General features: G+C 40.1%; 1 non-coding gene across 1 annotated transcript; it reads right to left on the bottom strand.

The window, feature by feature from the left end:
• Positions 1 to 784: 784 nt before the first annotated feature.
• On the bottom strand, positions 785 to 857 carry TRNAG-CCC. Its single transcript has one exon. It is a non-coding gene; the product is annotated as a tRNA-Gly (tRNA).
• Positions 858 to 15,223: the final 14,366 nt, after the last annotated feature.

Below are 15,223 nucleotides of genomic sequence, written 5' to 3'. Positions count from 1 at the left end.
TCCAGAAGAGCTGGCTTCTGTCATGGTCTTCTCATTTGATGCCTTCTACTCCAGGGATGGGCCAGCAGAGGAAGCCGGCACTGTCCTTCAGAGCAGTAGGCTGTCTCCATCCTACCCCAGAAATGAAGGAAACACTTCATCCTAATAATGAACTCTCGTTTCTTGTTTTCGTTTTTTAAAAGTGCTGAGTATTTTATTTTATGATTATACAGGAGAATTGAGTGGTATTACAAGACACTCCAAAATGCATTCCCTGAAAGGTACTCTCCCTGGCTGAGGTGGCCTGGCAGATGACAGCAGCTTGTGATTTTCTTGTACTCTTCTCTATGGGAAGAAGAGAGGCTCGAACTCCTTTCTGAGTCTACATGGGTAGGATTCCTGTCCAATCCCAATGTGGTATGTTTCCCTCTCTCCAAACGTGGGCAGGAATTGTGCTACCCTAGCCCATGGTATGTTTACTCAGTGTACTATATTGACTAACTCAAAAATGTAAAAGAGTGGAAATACTTGAATGCAGAGAAAATAGGTAAAGAATGATGAATCTAGGAGTGAATCCACAAAATGTATGCTGTGAGGTTCCATATGATGGACAAAGGCCACAAGTCACCTCTGTGCCGAGTGAGAAACAGCGTCTATTCCGAGTCAGTGTCCATGAGAAAAGAAGTACAACATGTCTTTGTATCAAAGCAAGAGGTCATTTTTCCCCCATGGGTCTTCTTTTTCTTAACTTTAATCTTTATTTGTTTGTGTCTTAGGCCAGACTGTGCACAACATGCAGCTCTAGTTCCCTGACCAGGGATTGAACCTGTGCCCTCTGCATTGGGAGAGCAGAGTCTTAACCACTGGACCATCAGGGAAGTTCTCCCAGTGGGTCTTCTTAAGAAGGACACTTTGAAATATAGTGAGTAATATTCTCAACAGTACCTTGATAGGCGTTTCATAGAATGTTTCTCATAATGTTCCTCAGATAAAAAATGTATTGGTCTACAGTTCAACAAAATTCATATTAAAATTTTTATAGAACAAAGTGAACTATAGATGTATACATTTTAAAACCAAAATAAATAAAATTCATCAAAAGGTAGAACTAAATGGGACTGTCTAGATATGAAGATCTCTTGCTTGGATCACTTCAAAGATAGATTTTAGAGTATGCAAAGGAATGTCTGGGTTTTCTATCCTTCAGGCAATTCTCCATAATGATGCTTCCAAAGAAAGCTTTGAGGTATTGAAAGCAATGATTCTGATGAAATTCCACCTGACAAATACCTCCTGGAATGCACATTGCTCTGTGGTTAGTTGTGTCTAGAACCCATCAGATAGAATTCCTCAGGCGAATGTAAATAATTCAAATATGGATGCCACCTGAGTAGAGGCCTTTTATTGGGGTTGGGCCAAGGAGTGGTTGTGGCTCTACCAAAGCTCTCCTCACAGTTCTGGTTCTGTTCCAACACATGGCTGAATGGAAGGGCTGTAACATTCTGTATCTGTAGGGCAGTGTGGTAAGAGTGTAAGTATAGTATGTAAAAAAGATTAAGCTCTCAGTCGTGGAGAACCGAGGTCCTTTTATGACTAGGCCTTAGATAAATCTCTTTGGCTTCATTTTGACACTATTCTCAAAGTCACCTCAGAATGGAATCTCTGCTTAACTTGCTCGCTGACTTTTCCTTTGATTTTCAGAGCACTGATGAATGTTCAAAACACTGAGTAGCTTGGCCTGTTCCCCCCCCCCACCCCACCCCTCTAGAACTTTCTTTCTTTTCTTTTTCTTCCTACTTCCATCCCTCCCTTTTCCCCTTTATCCATCCTTCCTTCCTCCTCCCTCCACCTTCCTGTGTCCCTGCCTGCCTCCCCAACCCCTACTCCTTAATTCACATCTAAATTCACAGACACTCTCAGAGCTTGAAAGTAAATTTCTATTTGTCTTCTTCGCTTGCTGTTCAACCTATCTGGGGACCATAGCTCCTATTTCTTAAAGGGTTTCCACTGCTTTTCTTAATTAAATTTTGACCCATATTTCACACAATTGTTTCTTAATATACACATATTAACACAAACATAACTGTTTATATAATTTATTTCAGGCCACTTACTCTGATTCTAGACAGTTTGAAGACATCCCTAAATTAATAATGGTGTGGGGCTGAAGGAAACTGTGTTATTATATTCTCTTTGACAGGCTTCAGAAGGAACATTAAGACAGTATGAGAGTTATAAGCTTTTGTTAGTAATTTTATCCTAAGATCCTAATCACAATTGATTTATGTAATGTTTTTTATAATCCTTACAAGCTGTATGTTTCCATTTTATGTGAAAAACTGATATATAGGAAGATATTTTTAGTTTGAGAGTTTCCCAGAGATAGAGATTTTTTTAATCTTATGAACAATGAGACATTTTCTTTACATTTGCAATTTTTCACTAAGTGTTTTACTGATACTCCCTGTTTTGTGATACTCTAATTTTGTCAAGAGACATGCTCTTAGAAGCACTTTTGACCAAATTTCTGGTGTTCCATTGATAACCTTGAAGTGGGCCTCTTTCCTATTACAGAATTAGCATTTGGTACCTATTTATGAATTACTAAAGCTGCATTTTCCATGTTAAATGATATCTCATTTTTTGGCATTTCTAACTACTATTGTTTTAAAAATTGTGTCCTTGGGATATTCATATATTTTGAATCTTAAATATCAAGCTTTCCACATTTGTCCTTTTAGAGACTGTGTCACAAGGTTGAACTCTAATACCTGAAAACAGTTTGAGTTAAATACTTTACAACTGTTTGGATTATTTATCACCTGTTCTACTTCCAGCTTGTTCTATAAATTCAGACATTTAGTACCTGACTCTGAATCAAAATGTTTTGAAATATTTCAGTAACTAAACAAACCGTGCAATGATCAAGAGTTTCAAACAACATGCTTGTGGTTATGGTTATCAAGGAAACCGTTGCCTTACATAACATTTGACAACAGCTCTGTTTTTTGGTGGGTTTTTTTTTAATACTATAAAAACAAAACTTATCTAGTAGCTTGGAGAAGTAAGTGTACAGTGAAATGAGCCACAAGCTAACCGGAAGTAATGAGAATGTACTAGGTGCAAAATGCTTGATATTAATTGATGTGTTGTTTGATAATATAAACATGAAACTCAAGAGGGATAATAGGTTGAAAAGGGTGATAGAATAGGAATAGGAGTAAAATTTCTTTGTTGAAACAAATTTGAAGTCCCACTATGTTCTTAAAATATACTGTGTGCATGTTTAGGGAAATTGTTTCATTTAGCAAACTGACAATCCCATCTTTGGCAAAGGCAAATTCAAAGGATGGGATTTTAAACAGATTTGTTAACAGAATTAGTTGGAGGTTTAAATGCACTGCCCAGTGATGGACTAGACTGCTAGATGCTATAGGCTACAGGACATGATGAGCTTATTTTGGAGGTTTGTCCAGTTTACGCTGGGTTTTGCTTTTAAAGGGAAGTAGCAAGTTGTGGAGCACAGATATGCTAAAACTCCTTATAGGAAAAAAGATCCTAGAATGTTGATAATGGATGAAATATATTTCTTAAGCCTTTTCTCAAGGTCTGTACTTGCAGAACAAGACCTTAAAGAGAAAAAGATGATGTTGGTTTGGACACTGATTCTGAAATTTTGTGTTCCCATATATAAATCTAGAACATAAAGTGTGACAAGATGATAAGAAAGGTGAATTGTAAAGTGAATGACTTTACAGGAAAAAAAAAAGAGAGAGTAAATTGAGCCTCATTTGAAGCTATTCAACCTGTGAAAAGAAGTATTTTATTTAAGAGATACTTGATTTGAAATGTTAGAAGCCAGATGTCAGTCCAATTGGAAGACAATTTTCAAATAGATTCTGATGTCTGGAAGAAATTATAGTATCTCTTTCTTGGTTGAACAATGTCTTTCCTTATTTTAAAAGCTATTACACTATGTATGTAAACAAAAAAGCTGAGTTTACACCTCTCTCTGCTTTCACCTTTGATGTGTAAAGGCAGATGCAGCACAGAAATAGTAAAATGCTCACTTTTCCCCCCCTTAAACTTGCTACAAAGGATGTTTGGATGACTTAAGATGTCCAAAGATAGAGCTAGCTCATCATTGCTTGTGGCCTCACATTTAAATTGTTTTATTTCTAAAAGACTATTAAATATTGATACTTATCCTACTGCCCAACACATTATTTTCATAAGTACAGAAGAATGGGAAGAGAAAAACAGAATTAATATAGTTTAAGGGCATGAGAAACCTGTAGGCAGGTCAGAAGCAACAGTTAGAACCAGACATGGAACAATAGACTGGTTCCAAATTCGGAAAGGAGTATGTCAAGGCTGTATATTGTCACCCTGCTTATTTAATTTATATGCAGAGTACATCATGCAAAATTGTAAGGTTGCGGTTGCCAGCCATGTGCTACGCTGGGTTTCATGACCTACAGAGGAGAGGATTTCGATCTGGGGCCAGAGACAAGGCTTGCCTACTTGGAGCTTTTTGTGTAGCAGTTTTATTAAAGTGTCATAGAAAGAGGGAAAGGTTCTGACATAGACATCAGAAGGGGACAGAAAGAGTGCCTGCTCGCTAGTTTTTGGCCAGGCGTTTCATGTCTGACAGCCAGCTGCTAGTCAGATAAGAGACGCCTCAAGGCTGAGGGAGTCTCACCAGGCCCCTCCCCTATCCCTGGCCATTAAACAATGGACATGAACACTGGTTTCTTGAGCCATTATCAGCCCAAGGTTTGAGAAAAGAAAAAATTTAGTCCTCAGCGGAACCAATTTGAAGAAAGGCAGAATCCAAAGCAAATACATAGTTTCCTTAACATAGTTTAAGAAAAACATTTCCATAAGAAAAGCACATAGGTTAGCTCAAAGTCTGAGAAAAGTTAAGTTCAGGCGGAACCAGGTGTCCTCAACAGAGAAGGGAAAAACTTCTGCCATTTGCAGTTTACTTCCTCCTGATGCTTGAGGACTTCTGGCCTCCATCTAGTCAAAGCTATGGTTTTTCCAGTAGTCATGTATGGATGTGAGAGTTGGACTATAAAGAAAGCTGAGTGGAAGAATTGATGCTTTTGAACTGTGGTGTTGGAGAAGACTCTTGAGAGGCCCTTGGACTGCAAGGAGAGCAAACCAGTCCATCCTAAAGGAGATCAGTCCTGAATATTCAATGGAAGGACTGATGCCGAAGCTGAAACTCCAAAACTTTGGCCACCTGAAGTGAAGAACAGACTCATTTGAAAAGACCCTGTTGCTGGGAAAGATTGAAGGCAGGAGGAGGAGGGGATGACAGAGGATGAGATGGTTGGATGGCATCACCAACTCAATGGACATGAGTTTGAGCAAGTTCTGGAAGATGGTGAAGGACAGGGAAGCCTGGCGTGCTGCAGTCCATGGAGTCTCAAAGAGTTGGATACGATTGAGTGACTGAACAATAATAAGAGCATGATAAGTGACCTAGTAAAAGAAAATAAATGGGAATGAATAGAAGGAGGAGAATAAGGCATCATGGAATTAGCTTCAGATCCCCATAACATTTCAGTTTGTATAAAAAGGTCCTAAACTAGTGTTTACCTGTAGGTAATTTTTTCCTTTTCTATTACCACACCTCCTGGCACTGTCAACCATAACATTTCTTATCTTTCATATTCTCTTCGAGTTTCCATCTTCCAGTTAGTCAATGAGTATGAGGAAAAATGGTGAAATGTATGAAAACAATAAATAAACTTCAGACAAAAGAAAAGGGGGGCATGCATTTAAAGGGTTATCACATAGAAGAATTTAACCTATTCTCCTAGATAGAACTAGGATCAGTGAGCAGAAGATATATCAAAGTAGACATTAAGTTCTCAGAGTTGCTAAAAATGGACTAGGAGCTTTATCATGGAAAGAACTCCCCATCACTGGAAGGATACTTAGCTTATGACCTGCCCTGTCTTTGGGTGTCATTTGGATGATGGAGGAGGCTTTAGGGTTTTCACTACATCAACTATCTCCTTTCTCTCAAATGGTTTTTCCCTTAGACTAGAATCTCTCATGTCTCTCCCTGTAATCCAAACTCTTCTAATTTCCTTACCGTCCATTCATTCCATCCAAGTGAGAATCAGGTATCCAGTGCTGTTGGTTTGGTGTTCCCACTGTCTCTTGAGTCTGCCCTCTTCTTTCTTTTCCACTGCCCTTCCATCATAGGTCTTGCCTTCTGCTTGAGATGTGAGCTCCTTGAGGGCATGTACATTGCCTTTTATTTCTTTTTTATCCCTAGTTAGCATAAGATCTGGGTGCTCAGTAAAATCTACTGAATGAATGTATGACTTTCAACATTTTACTCTGAAGCCTCTTTTACTTTGAGCGGTATGTTGGTCCATTCATTCAGTAAGTATTTTTGAGCATCAACTATGTGCACTGGGGATATGGGAATGAATATGACATAGTAATTTTCCCTGAAAAGATCAGGGTCTAGTTGAGATGAAAGTGGGTAAACAAAACTTGGTTTTGCTCAGGCAATGTTAATAACAAGAAATATCTACCTGATCAACTTAACTGGATCTCCAGAATATCAAATTCCCATCACTTTGCAGGAACCCCACAACTAGCTTAGGCAGATATTCTTAGAGAAGCCAAGGTCAGGGTCTGGATTTCATGGGGCTGAAGGTAGTTCCTCCCAGAGGTAATAGAAAACATCAACATTTGAGTGGGTGAACTAAGCAAGTTTAGGCAGACAAGCCATAGTTCCATAGTTTTGATTCTGACTACCAGTCTCTTCTAGCTAGAGACTATCTTCTCCTAGGCTAACAAGGCTCATGTTTTTAGTTTTCTTCTTGGGCCTCATCTGTTTCCACATCAAACTCTGTACCACACTGGTTCACCACCAAACTGGTCACTTCTTAGAGTGCAAATATAGTTACAGAGCTTTTGATTTTTCAGCTCTGCAGTTGTTTAAATTTCAGACTTTCTTCTTGGCTTCATAAGTGTGGCTAGTTGTTTTATGATCCCCTAGTTATTTATTTTCCCATCTTCGGTGCAAATCTAAGTAAATGTACAAAATGTTAGACATGGGAGGCTCCTCCAGTGTTATGTATTCTGTTAACCAGTTCACTGGAATTGCTTGTAAATACCTATTCCTTCCCTCTACCAAAAATGCTCGTCAAAGTTTTTTCTGAAGCTTTAATGAGAGTGGTTTTATAGACCACCCCGAATTTAGGAAGAAAAAGAAAACACGTTCTTGGCTGGTTAAAAGCTGGAAGACTTTCCCTCTCTACTATGATCCCCTTCTGTCTCTATTTATTTCTGGTCTCCAACTTCTAAATGTCCTCAGGCTATGGCTCTTGCAATAAAATGTGATTTGGTTATTTTATCTGTTTCATGCTTCTCCCATATAAACAAAATGGGTATTACTATTTTACTAGCAGAAGAGGAGAAACATAGGAACTGCATATATGTGTGTTTTTATGTAGATAATTATGAATACATATATGTGTATATGTTCATGTGAAACAGAAAATTCAATGGATAAAAATCAGAATTGCGAATAAGACAAATAAGTAGAGAAATAAAACTTGGTCATTTGTGACCTCAAGTTTTACCTTCCTTTCTTTTGGTCTGTTTAATTTCCTCCTGTTTAATCTCTGATCGTCCTGACATTCGGAATGGCAGATATCTGCAATGAGCTTTGTCTCATGACACTTGATTCCCAGCTCTGCAGTCTGTGACCGACGCTCTGTGTGCAGCTGGTGACCTGTGACACACCTAAGCCATGTGAGGCCATCACACCACAGTCAACTGAGAAACAGGTGAAGTTTGAAGTCTGTGAGTAGAACCATGAAAGATGCCCTCAGGTTACTTTCCAAAAGCACTTGACATTGAAAGAAATGTCTATGTTCTGATTTTATGATCTAGCCAGTTACTCATTCACCAAGAATGTTATATGTCAGTGATGCAAAACTTATTTTATCAAGTTATTCCACTGCTGCCTTGTGATGATTGAGGGTAGAGTGGGGTGGTATGAGAAACCACAAAACAGCATGTGTCCAACGCTCTCCAGCTCATTTAAAAGTTTCAATTATTCTAACAGGCGTTTGTTTCGGTACTTTTCAGCCTTAAAATCTTCTCTCCAAGTGCCTATACTAATTTGATGTTTCTTTCCCATCTTTCCCTTTAAATCAGAATTAAACAATTAAATTCTGCTATTATTCGTTCATCTTCTACATATCAACCTCAGCATCTCTAGTGTTTTCTGGATTCACAGGGATGGATGTGCCCTTGAGGAAATACCACCTTCAAACCTAGTGTTCATGGAAGGCTTAAATCCAAGACTAACTTAGATCTCTCGGGCTTAAGATCGCATAGATTTTTTCCTTAATAAGTAATCCCAGAGTTGGATAGTAAAGAATTACATGGCTTATGTAATGTAATATGGCCAACTCCAGACTATTAAGAAAAAAGATTTTGTCATAGATAATCTCAAACTTAAAATATATCAGCTTGTATGAAAGTTAGGCATTTCATTCTGCCTAATGAAAATTAGGCAGAACATTTAAGTCAGGCACAAACTAATCTGCCTAAGCATATCCAGTGTTCTCTGCCGACTCTTGATTATGTGGGAGTTGCCGATCTATTTCTCAGATTCTCTGGGTGTCCCCTAAAGTCATGTTCTGTTTTAGGATTCAGATTGCTATGCTTCAACACAAGGCCCAATTCCGGCCTGCTGCTTCTAAAGAGGGTAAGGAAGGAATTCCTCTGGTCCCCTGAATCATGAGAACCTGGTGTCAGCTAGTTCTACCTTGGGTCAGGTTAAGTGGCAGCTAAAATACCTGTTCTTGGCAAACCTCCCGGAAAGCACCACCTTCCCTCAGTCTGAAAATCTCCCCTAGTGTTTTCTATGCAAAGTCTATTGTCTCCTGAAGACCTTGGTTAAAACAGGGGAGGAAAGGCCAGGACTCCACATTGATGGATAATATAGACTGAGTTCCTGGCTCAGGGCTTCTCTGTGTTTGTCCAGTGGATGTATATTCCTGTGAGAGGAAAAAAACGTCCTGATGAAGTTTATCTGACCAGCTAATAAATGTGAATAGACAGTGTTTGTGACCAGAGAGAGAAAGACTGGAGGAAGACATTCGTGACACCTAAGCACTTGGTAATGACACAGAGGGACTGTGTCGCAAGTCTGGACACACATGTTGAGAACCCCATCGAAACACTGAATCGGGCTCCTTGGAGGGGAGGGCCCAGAAACATGCACGTCCCCACTCGCTGCCCCCAAACTCCGCAGGATACTTAGCCGCAACCACGGTTGGGAATTATTCCAACAAAAGTAAGTTTCCTAGAACAGGCTTGAGTTTAGTGCTTTCTGGCTATGTGGAGAGACAATGAATGCTGACTGACCGATAGACTGAATGAATGAATTCATCAGGGGCTAGGTAGAACCTGAGTCTTTAATTATAATTATAGCCTTGTGGCCCCACCCACCCCTTTGCATTCAAGCCTCAACTTCTTTACTAGTACCACTAGGTCCTTAGATGCAATCCGGAGCATAAGGAGAGGAAAGGAAGAGCAAGGAGGACACAAGCAGAAGATGACAATTGAAGTAGCATCTAGAGATGATTGAGGTTCAATCTAGCCACCTCTTTTCCCCCCAAAGAGGCAGATCAACATCCCGTCTCCTCCAACCGGCTGATGTCATGTGCATGATCTAAAGTAATTTATGGCTCCTTTCCAGGATCAGCCTCAGTGCAGGAAAGCGGACAATAGAATGGTGCATGTGACAGAAATGTGGCCTTGTGGGACCCCCAGAGGAGCTCCAAATCCGATCAGCTGTCCTTCATTGATCAAAAGTTGGCTGTAGCTCACTCCTCTATTTGGAATGAGTCTAGCTTTCCATCATTACAGCAGAACAGCAGGTTCATGAATAAGGTTGTAGCCCGAAACTGGGTACACACTTGTTATTGTAATTTCAGCCTGCGAAATGAAACGTCTCAAAGGCCGAATCAAGCTCATGGTCTTCAGTCCCACGCTGAGAGTGTGTTGGCTCTTTCTCCTTTATTCTCTGGCTGGTTTCCTCTTTCTTCCAATGCAAATTGTGGGTGGTGTTCAGAGCATGTGTCCTTATGCATTCAGCTGGAATCTTCAGTGATAAGTCAGGACTGGGAGTGGTCTTCAAGGAAGAAGCACTGGCGGAGGGGAGAACTTGAGATCTGTGCCATTTTAATTAAGCACTGGGCATGCACTCTGCAGCACAGAAATTCACTGAGACATACCACTAATCCCATTTTACCGATGAAGAAACTGAGACTCCAAGATGCTGAGAAATTCCTCTAAACTGACATAGGCAATGATGTGGCAGGGTAGTCAGGAGAGGGTGAGAAGTAGAGAAGTGGAGGGAAAGGCACAAAAAGGATATGAGAAGATCAGTCATAAAGCAAGAGGAGCAGAGATGTTGAAAAAGAATGAGGAGAAGAAGGGTTAAGTGAGTGCAGTTTTTTGTTTTTTAATACCCTGTTCACCTGGATTTCAGTTATAAATCATTTGACCTTTTGATCGGTTATCTCTGTACTCACGGCCAGTTTAGAGTCTTGTCTCTCGATAGCACAGCAGAGAAGGCCAGTAGGGGAAATGCTTTGGGCAGAGCTGGCTCAAGTCTGGTGCCAGATCAAACACATGGGGAATTAGAGCCAGCCAGGGGACCAGACCTTCCCTACTGCTGGTATCAAGTCCATGTGTCCCGGTTTGGCTAGAGCCTTTCCTTGACCCAGCACTTCCTTCTCCTGTGGTCACCAGGCGAGGGTCATGCACATTTCAGAGACCACGTGCCTCTGACCTCCTCAGCCTGTCACTGCTCTCTGTCCCTTGTTTCTCTCTGCAGCAAGCTGGACCCTGAATCAAATCACATCACATGATGCAGTCAGAAAAAAAAAGAGAAAAAAATTCTGTTCAACAAACGTTCCTGCCACACTCTGCATGCTCAGCTATAGATAAAATAAAGGTGGCAAGAAAGTACCTAAAATAGTAATGATCTATTTCTTATTGCATTTTCTTGTACATGTTGAACTGTAAAAGTAACTTTAAATTAGCCACATTTCTTATACGAGTGGTCTGAAATTCACTACTTATTTAATAATCTTCAGCCATTGAGAACTTGGTGCTATACCTGTGAAATTTTAAAACTGAAAAGGACTGATAATTGCAGAAGGCTGATAGTTATGCAAACATTAGAGGGGATTAGAGTTTGTTTATGGTATCTTTACAGTTCCCTGGAAAGTAAATATTAAAACTGTGTTTTCAATTAGGGACCTTGTTTTCATTAACCAGGTCCTTGAAGAGAGCGTCAGGAGGTTGACTGAACATTTAATGAAAGTCTGAGAATTGCCACAGCTTGTACTTTTAGAGAAATTTTTGTCACTGGAACCACAATTGTGACAAGAGACTAATACGTGTCATAAGGTCCCAACTCTCAAATTTATAATGACTCCATTATGATTATATTTTTTTCTTTGGCAATAGGGAAGAAAGACTTAGAAATAGCTCTTCTAAGAATGAGAGTTTGTACTGTGCTTCCTTTTTTTTTTTTAAATGATGCTTGTATTGTTGATCATAAGATGCTCTCTGCATGTCCTCTCAAGGCTGTCATCAATCCTGGAAACTACCTGCTTTGATGAGCAGCAGTTAAGAGGCAAACTAGGTCAGAATTCTGAGTGGGGATTGTGAAAAGTACAGTAAAAGCTGTGTAACTCAAGACACCCTACATAAAACTGCTGCAGCTGCTGCTAAGTCGCTTCAGTCGTGTCTGACTCTATGGGACCCCATGGACAGCAGCCCACCAGGCTCCCCTGTCCCTGGGATTCTCCAGGAAAGAACAGTGGAGTGGGTTGCCATTTCCTTCTCCATACTTAAAATTAGTCCTCTATAAATAATGGCAGGCAAATATACCTGGTTCTGAATTACTAGGGGCTTCCCAGGTCGTGCAAAATATCCACCTGCCAATGCCAGAGATGCAAGAGACGTGGGTCCGATCCTGGGTCAGGAAGATGTCCTGGAGGAGGAAATGCCAACCTGCTCCAGTATTCTTGCCTGGAGAATCCCATGGACAGAGGAGCTTGGCAGGCTAGAGTCCATGGGTTTGCAAAGAGTCAGACATGACTGAGTGACTGAGTGCGGGCACACACACACACACACACACACACACACACACACACACACACTGAATTTCTACTGTTGCTATGTGAGAGTCTTTGAAATTGATTTTTTTTAATGTTCCTGGTCTCTAGCCCTTTATCCTTCTGAATTATTGGTTGAAACTTGAAACCTTAGTAGAATGTCTGTCTGTTCTTTGTAGGAATTGGTTCTACAAAGTAATCATGTAAGCCCTCTCAAGTAGAGGAAACTGGCTAGCTATTATATGGATTGGACATTGCAACCAAAATGGGATAGCTCCCCTCTGTCCACCAATGTCTGCCACCAGCCAGCCTCTGCCTTCTGACTATGAGTTCCTATCCATAAGTGGAGCAATCCAGCTGGCTTCATATGGGAGAGTTTGTGTGTTTATTTTGGAGACATTTCCAAGGACTGTGACCTGTCTTTCTGTCTAGCCAGCCAGCCAGCCGGCCAATAAATATCCACCAACCATTTAGTATGTACAAGTCATTGGGCATATAATAGAAAGACAGGATGAATAGATAGGGTTTCTGGCTTCAGGAAGCTTATTATAGAACAGTAAAGGAAGACAATTTAAAAAGAAAACATAAGTAATATAAGAAGTCTTTTGGTAGAGGAAGAAAACAAGAGCGTGGGAACACACAGTGTAAACACATAAGCTGTGATGGTGAGGTGGGGAGGGTGTGAGAGAAGCCCTCACAGAGGAAGTAATGCCTGAGCTGAAACCCGAGGCTGAGTGAGAGGAAGTCAATCAAAAAGCAGGCAGAGCCGTGCTCTGGGCAAGAGAATTAGCCGACAGGGAGAGAGTCATGGGCGTTCAGAGAACTGAAATGTTGAAGTTCAGGGAGAGGTAACAAGAAATGGGCTTGCGGAGGTTGGGAGGTGTCTACCTACCTCTTCTGAGGTGTCTTGAAAGAGAGGCTAATGAGACTGGATTTCATCCAAGACAGTTGTAGGTTTGGAGAAGGGAAAGAGCACAATTAGATTTCTGTTTCACAAGAATACCTTGGCTGCAGTGCAGATAACAGAGGCAAGACTGAAGGAAGGGGGGCTACTTGATTTTCCTAGTCTTTTTTTAAAATTCAGCATGTAGGATCTAGTTCCTTGACCAGGGATTGAACCTAGGCCCCCTGCATTAGGGAGCTCAGAGTTTTAGCCACAGGACCACCAGGGAAGTCCCTGATTGTCATAGTCTTTACGAAGAACATAGGTGGCCTGAATGCGGTAGTGGTAGTAGGGAACAGAGAGCCAAATAGCATAAATCATTCCATGTCAAGGACATGATAAATCCTTATGATGCTGAGCCTGGATTCTCAAAGGAAAATATGTGAGAAGCATGAAGTGTGGGGATTTTCTGGAGCTTGGAACCAAGTGTCACTTGGATTCTATGTTTGATCTTTTCTAGACTTGAAACTCTAGAAAAGTTTCAAGAGTTAGAAGGATAGAAATCATGCAGTGTACTTTCTCCCTATCCAGTTGGTATCATGAGAGAAATCACACAACAACTGGGTTTGAGTCATAGCTTTGCAGTTGAGTAAATTTGAGCTATCAGGCAAAATACCTAATGTCTAATCAGAGCCTATGTCAGGCCCCAGGAAGACAACAGGGAACACGAATGAAGTCTTTTACTTTTATGAGCTCTAGCTGAGAAGACATAGAATACGCAAATAAATAGAAAATTAGGTAATGACAAATTGTGACAAGCGCTATGAAGGAAATAAAAATGATTATGAGGTAGAGCTAAAGAGTGAAAATTGGTCAGTCACTAAAGTGCTGGGGGAAAGTCATTACAGGCAGAAGGGATAGCACACACAAAGCCTGCCGGTGGGAAAGAGCTTGGTGGTCAAGTAACAGGCACTCTGGAGGTAGGCCTTGTAGGCTAGCAGGAGGTTACATTTTATTCTAAGAGCAAGAGAAACCATTAACGCATTTTAAACAAGGTAATCTACATGTCCAGATTTACATCTTTATAGTGTCATTCTGGCTGCTAAATGAAGAATGAATTGAGAGGGAGAAAGTGAAGAGATCAGCTATGAACTGTTACAATGGTCCAGGAAAGGTAAAAGTAGCTCAAATAATAAGTAATGTGTCTACAGCACTTACATTCTTTAAACAAATGTTTATTTGGCTGTCAGGTCTTAATTGTGGCAGGCAGGATCTTCACTGCATCATGGCAGGGTCTTTCGTTGCAGTGCACAGACTCTCTAGTTGGGGCACGTGGGCCCTGTAGTTGTGGCTCAGAGGCTTAGTTGCTCTGATGCATGTGGGATCTTAGATGCTGACCAGGGATCCAACCTGTGTCCCCTGCATTGCAAGGCAGATTCTTAACCACAGGACCATGAAGAAAGTCCCTAGAAATTTTTAAATAATTATTCTGTGTAAGATTTGGATAAAAAAGACACTGAAAATGTTTTGCTCAATGTATGTATTTCCATCACTTTATTATAAAAATGCAGAAAACTTAGAAAAAATTACAGTGTTGTACTATATACCTACCTCAAAGATTCTAAAATTAACCTTTTACTATTCTTGCTTTGTCACATATGTGTTCCCCTAATCTTTGCTCTATCAGACCATCTTATTTTTTTGATGCATTTCAAAGAAAGTGCATACACAACTCATAAGCACAGAAGCATGAATAAACTTAACTCAGAATCCATATTTTTTTATGATTCCTTTTTTCTTTTGTGATAAAACATACATATTTGTAATGTATAAATTTAAATGTACTCTTTGATGAATTTGCCAAACACGTATAGTTGTGTATGCCCTTTTCTTTGGGGATCCCAGTCAGACTTTACGAGACTTTTAATATTATTTCATAGGTTCCCAAGGCTTCGTAAACATTTTTCAATCTTTTTTCCCTCTGTTATTCAGGTTGGATAATCTACTGAACTATCTTCAAGTTCACTTTGGTTTGCCATCTTCAATCTGCTATTAAATTTCATTCAGTGATTTTAAAACTTCATAGTTTTTTTTCAGTTTGAAGACTTCTTTTGGTATTCTGTTAGTTTATGTTTCTCTGCCAGATTTTCCTGTTCTTTTATTCATTTGTTGTTGTTCA

This window comes from Cervus canadensis, chromosome 13 (assembly GCF_019320065.1).
Source record: "Cervus canadensis isolate Bull #8, Minnesota chromosome 13, ASM1932006v1, whole genome shotgun sequence".
Classification (NCBI taxonomy): Eukaryota; Metazoa; Chordata; class Mammalia; order Artiodactyla; family Cervidae; genus Cervus; species Cervus canadensis.
This window is presented reverse-complemented; position numbering and strand designations above follow the sequence as displayed.